The sequence below is a fragment of the Brassica oleracea genome, chromosome C7 (assembly GCF_000695525.1).
Source record: "Brassica oleracea var. oleracea cultivar TO1000 chromosome C7, BOL, whole genome shotgun sequence".
NCBI classification, from domain to species: Eukaryota; Viridiplantae; Streptophyta; class Magnoliopsida; order Brassicales; family Brassicaceae; genus Brassica; species Brassica oleracea.
Genome location: NC_027754.1, coordinates 10,998,888 through 11,013,547, shown reverse-complemented (window position 1 = coordinate 11,013,547; position 14,660 = coordinate 10,998,888).

Here is a 14,660-nt window from a genome sequence, read left to right as displayed (position 1 = left end):
AAATGTTTTTATTTATTTAATTAATTATTTAAATGTATGTTAATGTCATTTAAATGTTAATTTTAAGACATACGTAAATGTATGTTAATATCATTTAAATGTACTTTTATATCTTATCAAATAGAAAAAATATTGTTTGGATTAATAAAATTGATTTATATGTTCGCACTAATTTAATTATATATGTAATAGTTATTAATTTTTAGTTAAATGTATATTTATTTCATTATATGTTAAAACATATAATTCATAAATAATTTTTATATATAATGTTTATTCCGCGCAAGGCGCGGATCTTAACCTAGTCTTCTATAAAAGTCGATCCATCAAATCCATTTGACCATATTTATCTGTTTAAGAAAATTAGACTATGAGTTGTTTGCTTCTCCAAATGAACTCTCGATACAAAATAGTTTTTACATTTCAAGAAGTGATTTGACAAAATTATGCAAACTGGTTTTGGTTAAGATGAATAATGCAAGCCGGTTTACGTCTTAAAACAAAGTTTAAACGGTCTTACAAAAAAGGGAAGACGCCAACAGTTAAGAAAAACTAATTCCAGAATATTAACAGAACTCATGTAGTGTTTTAAAAAAAAACAGAACTCATGTCTCTCAGTCAACAAACGTGCATACCTATACATGTTGTCCATGAGAACCCTCTCTCTCTCTAGATAAAATGCTCACTAAAACAAATTCCAGAATATTAACAGAACTCATGTAGTGTTTATAAAAGAAACATAATTCATGTCTCTCAATAAACAAACGTGCTTACCTATACGTGTTGTCATGAGAACTGTGGGAACCGAAATTCGCACTGTCGATTTCCGTCTAATTTAGGAAACTAGGAAAACCTTAATTTCCCAAAGGTCCCGTATATCTGCTAATACCACACGCTAAGCAATCAGAGCACGAGATAACAACGACAAAGTATAAAAATCGTAAAAAAGAGCAAAGAGAAGTCTTATTTCGAGTTTGCGTATGAGCATTTACAACAAGGTATAAGCCTGGGCTCGAGAGCTGTCGGCGAGATTCCTAGTTCTAGCAACCCTAAGACGGCTAAACCTAATTGAGTCGCAGCTCGAAATAACAAAAACGGAAAGTTGCCTAATTGCTCTAAGTACTAAGTTTTCTCTGAAAAAAATCACTCTATGCCTCTCGCCTAGGACTCCTTATATACTCGCTCCTAGGTCGGTTTACGCTTTTCCCCTTCTACCCTTAAGCCATCATAGTATAAAAAATGGAGATATTCCATTTTTCCCGATCTTCGTAATTATCTTCAAACTTTCGTATTTATCCGCGGAAACTTGACATTTATCTTTCTTTGCGAACCAGGCGTAAACCGTCCCACGGTTTACGGGCTGCTAGTTAAGAAATCGTAAGGTGGGCTTCGAGTAATGCCTTAGGTCCCTTTGGGCCGTCTTTCGACTTGAAGCGTTTATTACGACTTCTTTCGATAAAAACAAACTTTCCGCGGTTTTTATCGTAAAGTTTGATTGATGACTTCGAATGGCGGAAAACATGAAATGGGTTCGCTACGGTCTTCAGGAGACAGCATCGAAGGGTAGACGAGAATGCAAGGATTCGTGTCGCATTGACGTTTCGGAAGAGCTCGGTCGCTACGTAGCGACCGAACGGAACGTACGCTCAGTCGCTACATAGTGACCGGGCTTGGCTTGAGCTCGGTCGCTACATAGTGACCGAGTGGAACGGACTCTCGGTCGCTACGTAGCGACCGAGCTTGGCTCGAGCTCGGCGGGATGGACGCTCGGTGGCTACGTAGCGAACAAGCGGGACGGACGCTCGGTCGCTACGTAGTGACAGAGCTTGGCTCGAGCTTGGTCACTACGTAGCGACCGAGCAGGACGGACGCTTGGTCGCTACGTAGCAACCGGGCAGTGTGCATGTGCGGTAGTTACGTAGTGACTGAGCTTGGTCTATCCGTGTTCTGACCTTCACATTCGAACCTATCCGTGGCTGGCTCAGATACGTTTCTGTTGCCTTTGGACAGCTTGTGTTTAATCCAAACGGGGTTTGAACAAGGTTTTATCTAGAGAACATATGCCACGACATTCTTTTGACCAAGTACAATTTGTCGCGGAAAGGCACTCATACTTGTAAATTGCAGAGATTTAGATGTTAACTTCGTCGTAACCGTTTTCGACCCCAACAGTTAGCCCCCCAGCCCGTTAGAATCGTGGATTTCTGGTGAGATTCTAGCGTGCGGTATGGCGAGTTCGGACGAGAATGGTGTATTTAGGCGAAGTTCGTGTCCGAAAGTCCGCAAGTAAATAGTAATTTCTCATGCCTAGAAAAAGGGAGATACCTTCTTCATAATCTTTTCACTTGCTTATTCTCACAAAGAGGTTTCTTGAAAGAATTTCTCTTTTCTCTCTATCCTTTTCTTCTTGATTCTATTTTAAAATACGAAATGTCGAGTGAGAGGAGAACTTCGAAGAAAGGGTCCTCGTCCACAAACGTTCACGAAGAGCTCCTCATGCCGAAGATCGAATTTGTGCCTCATTCTGTGGATCCGGCCGAGAACGAAGCATGGTGGGTCACGAGGTATGGTTCGATCACGCCTCCCGACGAGAAGTCGTTCCCGGTTATGAACCATCGTTTGGTCGAAGAAGGTGCACCGAGTAGGAGCACTTGCGAATTTCTTCGGATCATGCGATCGTTCTACCAAATTTCAGATATGGTGGAATTTCGGGTTCCACGTCAAGGAGAACGCGCTAGTAGTCCTCCGGAGGGTTACTTTACTTTGCACGAAGTGTTCGTAGTGCGCTGCCACTTGTGGTTCCCGATTCCCGAGATAATCATCCGCGTGCTGGATCTCTTTGAGGTATCGCTGAGTCAGCTGAATCCCCTTAGTATCCAGCATCTCGTTGGGGTTTTGATCTTGAGCTACGAGCACGATCTCTCCCTTTCCGCCGACCACTTTGAAGCGCTTTTCAGGTTGCAGATTGTTCGGGATACGGACAAGTACCGACTGGTCCCTGGGAACTTTATGTATGTGGTCAAGGGGTTCCTTTCCAACTTCAACTCGTGGAAGAGATTTTTCTTCTTTGTTCGTATAGACGCTGCGTCTGTCAAAGAGAGTTGCATCCCGCTGCTCTGCAGGCTGCCGAACGATCGTCCCTTCATTAATCCGCTAGCTTCGTTTCCTGAAGATATGATCGCATTGAGGGATCTTCTCAGGAACAGCCCATTTTTCTGGACTTCCTTTACGCCGAAGAGGGTTCGAAAGGCGTTGAGACTTACGCATCCTGGCCTTGCGTCGGGCGCGGAAACAAGCAGTGACTCCGAGCCTGATGCCCAGGGTCCCGACGCCGCTCCCACAGTCACGACGGGGTTGAACTATTCGAAGGGGAAAGATATCGACCTTGGTGACATAGAGTTTTCGGTGGATGACTCTACGCTCCCGGGATGGGATCTGGACCTTGCTTATGGCGATAGAAGTGGCACGAGCGAGATCCCTATCCCGGATTTTGATGATTTTTTTTTCTGGTCTACCCTCGGTTTCGATCTTCCCCCGCCTGTGGGCGAATCGAGAAGGTCGAAAGTTATTGCTGAAGGATCTCGTATTATCAATGGGGTTAGTTATTCAAGAATTTTTGTCGATTATTTTATGTATTCCTTTTCTCTCCTAAAACGCGCTAAACGGTTTTGCAGGGTCTGAACTTGCTCGGCTCGGCCCTTAAGGCGAGCCATAGAGAGGCCATGGTCTGTCGTTTTAAAGCGGAGAAGGCGGAGAAGGCCCTTGCTCGTAAGCAAGACGAGATGTTGAAGCGAGATGCGCAACTTGCTTGTGATCATGCGAGGGCCGTTCGTAAGGCGAAACGGAAGGGTAAGAGGGAGATTGTCGAGGTAATGAAGAGTCATGCGTCTCAGTTTCAGATTGAGTACGGGAACCTCAGGGATGCTTATACCTTGGTGGGCGACTACCGCGAGTGCCGAGGTTCAGTCGGGAATCTTTGGAAGACGCAGGCGGAGGTTTATGTCTTCGAAGAGGAGATGAAGTTCATGAAAGATGGCATGAAGAACCATGCTCATGCTGAGAAACTCATTCCCCCGATTGACGGGAGGATCCAGGAATTTTGGGCTCCTGTTCCGGTTTCTCCCGATACTGTGGAGGCCACGACCGAGTTCGTCGGTGACGATGAGGAGGTGAACTACCCCGCGGATGTATTTGGAGCTTCCTTGTCCGGGGATTTTAACTTTTGATTCGTGAGAGGTAAGAGTTCGATGGGAGGAAGTTTTTCCCTTATCTAGTATTTTGCGGCCGAGTGTGGCTTGTGTTTGGCCGAATGTGGCCTTTGAACTTTGTATTGGCCTGTTTCAGCCGTTTTTATATTTGTCGGGACTGGCCGTTGATGGCTTCGAATCCCTGCCGCTATACGGTTTATATATATAACGGATGTTTGTTACTTTGCCTTGAATGGGTTTGAAGTAAACATGAGTTGTCGTCTCATATTTAATTCCGTTGAGATGTTCAATCTGTTGGTTCATTCGAGACGTGAGTTTTTGTAAAAATAATACATTCTTACAACTTTTTGGGAACGTTGAGATGTGAACGGAGAGACATGGTTTAGGATCTCGTATCGTTTAGATATCATGTCTTGAGATGTCAGAGACCAATGCGATGGGTTTAGGGCAAGACCTAGGTTTACTCTCGGTTTTAAGGTTTGTGCGGTGACTAGCCGGCTCGACTTTCCTGTTGCGATTTCCACCTGATTCGTACCGATTTAAAGTCTGCGATAGGTTCTCGGCTTATATGACTTGTATGGTATGAATCGAGCATCCCTCCAGAGACAATTTTTAAGCCAACTGGAAGTGCTGAACCAAAATTTTGGATTTTTTTTTGTAGCGCGCTTTCATCCTTGTGCTGGATGTTCAATGATCAAACGAGTTGATCGAGTTGCGTTTGTTTAAGACGGTTGGCGTGTTCGTCGGGGCCAATCGACGAATGGGGTGTGAGTATTCGGTGGGTTTTATGGTCGCGTTTAGAGTTGATCGAGTTGCGTTTGTTTAAGACGGCTGGTGTGTTCGTCGGGGCCAATCGACGAACGGGGGTAAATTTTTGTCGGGTTTTATGGTCGCGTTCAGACAATTGTTTGCATCGTCTCGTAGGTGGTCGAGCCACTGTATCTGGAACCCAAGGTTCACACCAAACCCTCGTATATTGACCTGTACCAATTGTTTTTCGTAAACCCGATATTAGTAGAGGTTTTGCTGCCAACGGGGTGTGAGTATTTGGTGGGTTTTATAGTCGCGTTTGGACGATTTTTTGCAGAGTTTTCGATTTTTAACTTGGCGACGTCTCGCAGTTGCTTCGAAAACTGTACGTATATTTTAGGTGCTGAAGAATGACTGCTTTGTGGTTGGGACCGGATAGGGCCGTTGACAAGAGTCTTGATGTTTTTAGATTTTCTAAGCGTGTCCTGAGACTTTTACGTTAATTGGAGCGCAAGTGTTTATAAAAGGGAAAATGCATAATGTAGTAATGAAACTTGATTACAATGATGCATCTTTTCCAATGTGGGAGTATACGAGTATACGTACCCACTCCCCCCCCCCTTTTTAGAGAGGGGGATAGCTGAACTCATCTTTTGACGAGCTGCCTACGTACCTCTTTCGAGGATCAAGCCATCTCGTAGTTCTGTTTTATGCCGCGAGTATTCTTACTCGGTGGTTGTTGTCGTGCTGACCGCCTTGATCGTGGTGACCATGGCCGGGTCAGCGCTTTTATCCAGTTGTTATGCAGTGTAGGCTTCGGAGTCGTGTTGAGTTTCGACGTTTGAAGCGTTCGCGTCGGCATACGATGTTGAATTGTCTTTCTTTGGAGTGTTTTCGGCCGAAGGTTGAGCTATCTTCGTGCGCTTGCGAGTTGCCGTTGCGGAAGTCGCGATTTGCCTCAATTTATGCTCCGCAAGGAAGCATAGTCGTGACTGTTTTTGGCATCCCCAGATGGCCGTGACTCCGTTCCGAGTTGGGAATTTGACGCTGAAGTGGTACGTCGACGGAATGGCTTGCATGGTGTCGAGCCTTGGGGTTCCCATGATCATGTTGTAGATAGCAGGATGATCGACCACCGCGAATTCGATGATTTTTGTGATTTCCTTGGCCATGACTGGCAGCTGGATCGATCCGAGAGTCATCGACACTTCGCCCGAAAAACCCGTGAGTGGTTTTGGCATTGGAGTTACTTCTCCGAGTTTGATACTCATCCGATTGAGGGTGTCGCGGAAGATAACATTGACCGTGCTTCCCGTGTCGATGAGTACTCTTCCGACTTCTAGATCTCGTATGACCAGATCTATGACGAGCGGATCGCAGTGAGGTTGATCGATCCCGCCGGCTTCCTCCTTCGTAAAAATGATTGAGCTGTTTCGACCGTCTCGGAGGGGAGGCCATGTAGGCCAGTTTGCACTCTATTATGCCTTCCGCTGGTAAGCCTTGATGGCAGAAACCATATCATTACAGTATTGCGATCCTCCGATGATCATGTTGACTCTGCGTCGATTGTTATCGTTTCCTTTGTCGTCCGGCCTTCTTCCACGCTTATCCCCGGATTGGTTTCTTTGAGGGGATTTCTCTGCGGGCGGATTTCAGTTCGTCCTCGGGGGGCGATCAGTCTCGAGGGTGAGGTCTTTTACGCTGGTTACTTCCGAGAGCTCTCCAGCTAGTAGCTTTGCGGACAGCCTTGCTCCCAAGACTTCTCAGTTAGTCGTGGAGTGGCCTCGGGATTGGTGGAATTTGCAGAAGGTGTTTTCATCATATCCTTGATTACGAGTCCCTGTATTACCCGTGGTTCGGCCTTGGTCCGAACTGATCGCGTAATTGTGCGCCCCTTGGAGCTCTTCCCTCTCGTGATGGACGTACTTGTCGTTACGAGAGTTCTTCTTCTTCGTTTTTGGGTCTACATCTTTCGAGGACGGTCTCGTCGACTTATGTTTTTACGACAAAACTTTCGTTCCTCTTCGATTTTGATGTAGTCTGTCGCCTTGTGGAGGGCGTCCTGGATCGTCTGCGGTTTGTCCAGGGTTATCCATTTTCAGAATTTCGACCTGTACCAGAGGGTTTTTCTGAGCGCGTCAATGGCCACTTTGTTGCTTATCCCGCTAACCCTGGACATCACTAGTTTAAACCGGCTGATGAATTCACGGAGGGGTTCGTCCTCCCTCTGGGATAGACTCCAGAGATCGACTTCGAAAGTTTCTCTATCTATGAACATAGAGTATTGTTTGAGGAATTACGATGCGAGCTGTCGGAAACTCTCGATAGAGTTTCGCTTAAGGCGTGGGAACCATTCGAGCGCTGCTCCTTCCAGATTCTCGACGAATATACGGCAATAGCCGGCATCTTTTTCGCCGTCCTTTAGTCTTGATCTTCCCATCATAATGCGGAAAGCCTGAAGGTGCGCCTTCGGATCGATTGTACCATCATATTTTGGTACTTTGATTTTTCCCGGATCAGATACTCTCATATCAGAGATGCGAGCTGTGAAAGGAGTCTTCCGAGCCCCTTCTAGCAGCCTGTCGATCTCGGGGGCAGCACTGGTAGCGTGATGGAACTGGGATTTCACGGCTCTTACCTCTGCTGCAGTTTAGGTGATGTAGTCACGAAGATCGCGGATATCTGATGTTTCGTCAATAGATTTCCGAGCCTGTCGGCGTTTACTGCGAGTGATCTCGGTTTGCTTTTCAGCCAGCTCTTCTTGCTCGTTCCAATAGAGGATTTCCTTCTCTTCCGTCATTGTTTTGTCGAACGGAGAGCTTTCCCGAGCAGATCAGTTTATGGTCCTTCTTGGATGTCTGTCGACGTCCTTCTCGGTATCGTTGGAGACGTCGCTGGGATCCAGGTAGACGTGCTCGACTTCATTATCCTCTGAATCCTTCGCGGGAGGCGGAGGACTTTCAGGGTTCCTTTTTTCGATGGGAGATTTTTCGCTAGGGGTTTGACTCGAAGGTTGTTCCCACGCGGTTCCAGGCCTATCGAGTAGGGTTACGAAGTCGAGTCTTCTCCCGCGAACTTTAGTGGTTCCGTGGGGGCGAATCGCTCGAGTCCTTGCCATTAAGGTTTGAACTTGTTTGGTCAAGGTGCTCACGAGCTTATCCTGTTCTTCCGACCTTTTTTCGTAGGTGGCGAACATCTTTTTAAACTCCTCGAGCGCTGCGGCGTTGGCTGGTGCGTTGGCCGCGGATTCATCCGCTGCTAGAGTGTGGAGATCAGTGCCACCGCCTCCGTTAAGAGGAGTTTGTACGTTGTCCATGTCGTCAGTTGACATGTCTGGTTGAGCGTGATGTGGTTGTGAGTTTGATTGATCCGCCTCCCCCTCCTAGCGCCAAACTGTGGGAACCAAAGTTCGCACAGTCGATTTCCGTCTAATTTAGGAAACTAGGAAAACCCTAATTTCCCAGAGGTCCCGGATATCTGCTAATACCACACGCTAAGCAATCAGAGCACGAGATAACAACGACAAAGTATAAAAATCGTAAAAAGAGAGCAAATAAAAGTCTTATTCCAAGTTTGCGAATGAGCATTTACAACAAGGTATAAGCCTGGGCTCGAGCAACCCTAAGACAGCTAAACCTAATTGAGTCGCAGCTCGAAATAACAAAAACGGAAATTTTACAGGACTCTCGGCCCAGTAGGGAAGGCCCACGAAGACGACAGGTCAAGGATGAAACATTAGGAGGACTATATAAAGAGAAGAGAAAGCAATGAGAAGGGGATCCGAAATCATTGACTATAAGCCGTCATAGTATAAAAAATGGAGATATTCCATTTTTCCCGATCTTTGTAATTATCTTCAAAAATTTCGTATTTATTCACGGAAACTTGACATTTATCTTTCCTTGCGAACCAAACGTAAACCATCCCACGGTTTACGGGCTGCTAGTTAAGAAATCGTAAGGTGGGCTTCGAGTCATGCCTTAGGTCCCTTTGGACCGTCTTTCGACTTGAAGCGTTTATTACGACTTCTTTCGATAAAAACAAACTTTCCGCGGTTTTTATCGTAAAGTTTGATTGATGACTTTGAATGGCAGAAAACATGAAATGGGTTCGCTACGGTCTTCGGGAGACAGCATCGAAGGGTAGACGAGAATGCATGGATTCGTGACGTATCGACGTTTCGGAAGAGTTCGGTCGCTACGTAGCAACCGAACGGAACGCATGCTCGGTCGCTACGTAGCGACCGGGCTTGGCTTGAGCTCGGTCACTACGTAGCAACCGAGCGGGACACGCGCTATGTAGCGACCGAGCGAGAGACCGAGCGGGACGGACCCTCGGTCGCTACGTAGCGACCGAGCGAGACGGACGCTCGGTCGCTACGTAGCGACCGGGCAGTGTGCATGTGCGGTAGTTACGTAGTGACTGAGCTTGGTCTATCCGTGTTCCGACCGTCACATTCGAACATATCCGTGGCTGGCTCAGATACGTTTCTGTTGCCTTGGGATAGCTTGTGTTTAATCCAAACGGGGTTTGAACAAGGTTTTATCTCGAGAACATATGCCGCGACATTCTTTTTACCAAGTACAATTTCTCGCGGAAAGGCACTCATACTTGTATTTTACGGAGATTTGGATGTTAACTTCGTCGTTACCGTTTTCGACCCCAACAAGAACCCTCTCTCTCTAGATAAAACGCTCACTAAATGACATCCCTTTATTGTGAAATAAGTCTTACGGAACTAATATGATCTTCGTAATGCCAACAAGATGATGTTGCCTCAATGACCCCCGAAAACTCGTTGCATTATTTTTTTTTTTTTTTGCTATAACCAAATGGAGAATTCTTATGCTTCGTTTTAACATAGAAAATTAACACCCATCATGCCAGTCTCATACTTCACGATTTTCAATATCTATAGTTTTCATTTTACTTTCCTTTGCTCTAGACAGTTTTTCCTATCAATATTACTTGATCGTTTAAAATACTTAGACGTTTACATTATTAAAAGCGTAAGCAAACTGCAGTTTAGGATTCAATGATTTATAAAACAAAAACTTCTTCTTCTTACCAGAAATACGTAGTTACATAATATGTCCGCTATAAGATATTAATTTCTTAAAGTTAATAGCAGCCATGCCATATTGTCCACTTGCACGATGTTGTATACATGCATATAATACAATGACAAGTACAAAATCCCAACAAATTTCCAAACTATAAAATTATTCAAACCCAAGTTACCATTCTTCTAAAGCCCATTCAAAATAAGGAAAACAAAAGAAAACAACAACCACACCAACTATGGGTTCCAAATTATAGAAGACCAATACCTTCTCAAACCCACGACTTCCTTGAAGATGATCAAGAAGTGAGCAAAGCTGAGTTTGAACTTTGAAGATGATCAAGAAGGAGGACCTATATTATTTATTTTTTTTGTTTAACCAGGTGTTGACTTTGCGGCCCACCACCTAGGCCCGGCCGGCGCCAGCCTTTGTCTGTACCTTTTTACGGGTCCTGGACACGTCTTCCCCTCCACGCGAGTCGAACAGCCGACCTCCCCTCCCCAAGGAGGACCTATATGAAGCTATTACCTTCACAGTTTGAAAATGGTAATGTTAATAACTTACAAAACGTTAGTTACAAAAACAAAAAAAAAACTTACAAAACGTTGGTAACAGTTCCACACACTACTTAAAGTTTAAAAATCATAATGTGAGTACAATCAGTCTCCACAGAGCATCCAGAGTCAAAACAACTTATTTAAACAAATTAGAATTAACAAAAATTAATAAATGACATCAGAATCATTCCACTAACAGTCATGACAACCAAATATCATTGTCTAAAATAACCAACAACAACATTATGCAAACCAGAAAAAAAAAAGAACTACGGCGAGAAGTATATTTGAGTATATAAAAACCTCATTCTCCACTATTTTATAAACTTTCACAAAAAAAGGATACAGTGGTATTAGAAAATTCGATCTCATTCTATTTATGATTGAGTCCAATTGATTTATTTATTTTATGGTGTTATAAAACTTAAAACACTATAAATTTTTATAATTCATGATTAAAATAGTAAAAAATACTAAGAATCCGATCATTTTTAATTATATAATTGAAATTCGGTGTAGACAACATAATCATACACATATCCAACTTAACATAAAAGAAAATTTACACAAAATTATATTTTCTATAAAAAACGTTCTATCAAATCTTGTGCATAATATAATAATAAAGCGTTTTGTAGTTTATAAAATAAAAAATGAACAACACTTTGGAATTGGCTTATGGCATTCAAGTTTGTATAGGCTTCTTTGTATTTATAAAATGAATTGGATCTTTAAAGGTTCATTTGGACATAAGTTCTATGGCATTTCAAAGAAACCTAAAAAAAATTGAACTTTAGAAGATATATGAATTTGGAAAAGACAGTCCATGTTATATTAAATGGTTCGTATCAGTAAAAGAATGTCAATCTTATGTATTAAAACAGAAGTCACAACTTTGATTCATGTGTGATTTTTAAAAAAATTAACATAATGGACATATTCCTAAAAAGTCATGTTACATTTAATATCTAATCTTATCATTTAAATTTTGGGTCTACCAGAAATTTTTATTGGGCTATCAATAATTGAATTTAAACAATAGATGATCCATTGAATTTATAGATAGTATAAATTAAATAGATATAATTTAATGTTGTAATACTATACCTCTATATGCTAAATATTTAAATATTAGTCGATTTTAACTTTTAAAATTGTAAATATTTTTTTTAAATAACAAAAATCATATTATCTGACAATGATTAATCTTTACTACCTTAAACCAATGAAAACAAATTTTAAACTATATACTTTATTTTAAAAAATAAATAAAAACTAAATATTTAATTATTTACTCGATAATATAAATCTATGAAGCGAAAAGTTTAATTTTTAAAAAAACTTTCTAAATTTTTGAAATGTTACAATATCTTTGAATATGACAATAAAACAATATTTTACTAATCTTTATATATATAGTTACGATTTTGATAATGAAATAATAATCCGAAAATATATATATAGAAGAAGATACAGATACATGTGAAAGTTTGAAAACATCTATTCAATGAAAAATATACAGTAAACTTATTATGTTTTAAAAATTGATTGACATATATATATTATAATATATACCAATTTAGAATTGAAAACAAAATATTTATATAAAAATAAATGAAAGCAAAAATTCGCGCAACCGCGCGTATCGAGATCTAGTGTAAATTAAAATTAAGGGTAATAAAGGTCGACAAGGCGTTTTCATATAGAACCAACCATTTGATGAACAATTATCTAAAGTCTGAACCAATAGAGAAAACAGAAGAGGAGAAAGAGATATAGACAGGTTGTGGGACGATATGGCCTTAGCTTTATCATTGGAAGGTGTACACTCTTCTACTCATTCTAGAGTAAGAATACTATTTTTGGGTTTTATTGTTAAGACATGAACTTTAATTTTAATTTGCTCTTTGATGTATCAGAATGGAGATGTGTCATGTAGCAATGGGAAGCATGACTTCGTACTTGATGAAGAAGTTGGTCTAAAATGCCGCTACTGTTCTTACGTCTCCGTCGAGATCAGAGATGTCTCGCCTACTATGGTAACATTTTTTGTGCTAAAAAATTGTACCATACTTGGTGATATTGTTTTCAGTTCTTAACATGTTCTTTCCTATGCATTGTGCAGGACAAGTATCGTGCTAATATTAGTGACAAGAAGACATGCAGTGACAAAAAGGGTAGAACTTTATTTGACAGTCTTGATTTTGAAGCTTCAGACCACAGCAGAGATATGGAGTCTTTGAAAAATACACAAGGAACATTTTGGGAATACATCCCTGGCATCAAAAATACTCTGTACCCACACCAACAAGAAGGCTTTTAATTTATGTGGAAGAACTTAGCTGGGACAACAAAACTCGACGAGCGGAAACGGTCAGTAGGAAAAGAAAGTTGCGGATGCATTATCTCGCACTCGCCTGGAACTGGTAAGACGCGTTTGATCATCGTGTTTGCTCAGTCATACCTAGAACAGTTTCGAGAGAGCCATCCTGTGGTCATAGCTCCTGCAAGTTTAATGCTTACTTGGGAAGAAGAGTTCAAAAAACGGAACTCAAACATTCCGTTTTATAACATGAGTAGTCAAGATTTCTCAGGGCAAGAGAACCAATCAGCTGTCTGACTTCTAAAGGGAAAACATGCAACTTAGGAGAAACAAGGATTCTGCTATAGTTTTTAAAAACTAGAAACTTTGGGTTTTGGCCATAAGTAGGCTAGAAATGGAAAATCAATGTTCACTAGACTCGTGACTGACTCGTCGTGACTGACTCATCGTGGTAATAGATCTATGTTGTCTTGATCGTGAGCTTAATCTGCATCTGAATTGTGAGCTCCAAACCATGGTCTTCATTGACTGGATCATCTTCTTCATTCACCGAACCTTGTTCCTCTTCACCCTGACTCTCGTTTTCCACAGGTTCAACCGAATCAACTGAAAGCTCCTCCTCGTTGACTGGATCCGCTTCTTCATTCTCCAAACCTTGTTGTTCCTCTTCGCCCTGAGTCTCGTCTTCCACAGGTTGAATGGAATCGTCTGAAAGCTCGTCTTCAGTGACTGGAACCTCTTCTTGACTCTCCGACCTCTCACTCACTTCATTGTCATCTTCACCCGAATCATCATCTGAAAAAGGCTCTGTGCCGACGTTATGCCTCATGTAATGGGCAATGACATAATGGCCATACCTGTAACAGTGAGACAAGAATTATTTAGACTTGAGTAAATGAAATTTAAACAAAAAGAAAGCTCCTATTAACTTACACATTAAGTGTAGAGGATGGATTTAACCACCCCACAAGGCCCAAGGAATAGGAAGCCTGGCCCGGACTAAATAGAGCGATGGCTCGGATAGTCGGCTTGAAGGGCCAGCTTTTTTACAGGACTCTCGGCCCAGTAGGGAAGGCCCACGAAGACGACATAAGCTAGGTCAAGGATGAAACATTAGGAGGACTATATAAAGAGAAGAGAAAGCAATGAGAAGGGGATCCGAAATCATTGACTAACACTTGGCGGCTAGATTAGGGTTTTCACCTTTGCTTCATCTCGCCGTTAGTTGTACTTGTCTGGTAGCTCATCGAGCCACCGGCTTCCTCTCTGTCGCATTCTCTTCATTTCTCTTGTAACCGACTGAACGTTTTCTCCGACCATAAATAAGACGTCTTTGTTAAACCCACATCTTCTTTATTAGCGTTTTCCGATCAAACAGTTGGCGCCCACCATGGGGCCACTAGCAAAGTAACGTTAGTACTATGGTTGTTAGCAACGACAGTTCTTCGTCAGGCGAGGAGCGCGAAGCTCTCGAGGTGATGCCAGCTCCAGAGGCGACACCTACGCCTACACCAGTAACTCCACTACCCCCTCCTGCGTCTATGGAAACCATCTTGGCACGCCTCGCCCTACAAGAAGCGGCGCAGAAGGCGGCAGTTGACCAAATCACGGCGATAGCAAAGATCCTTGCTCCTATCGCTGCAAACGCCGAAGCTTCAACGGCACAGTATCGTCGACACCTGTTCGCCACAGAACGAACCACCAACGTAGCACCTACGCGGGACAACGACAAGCAAAGCGCCGGTAACGACATCAACGC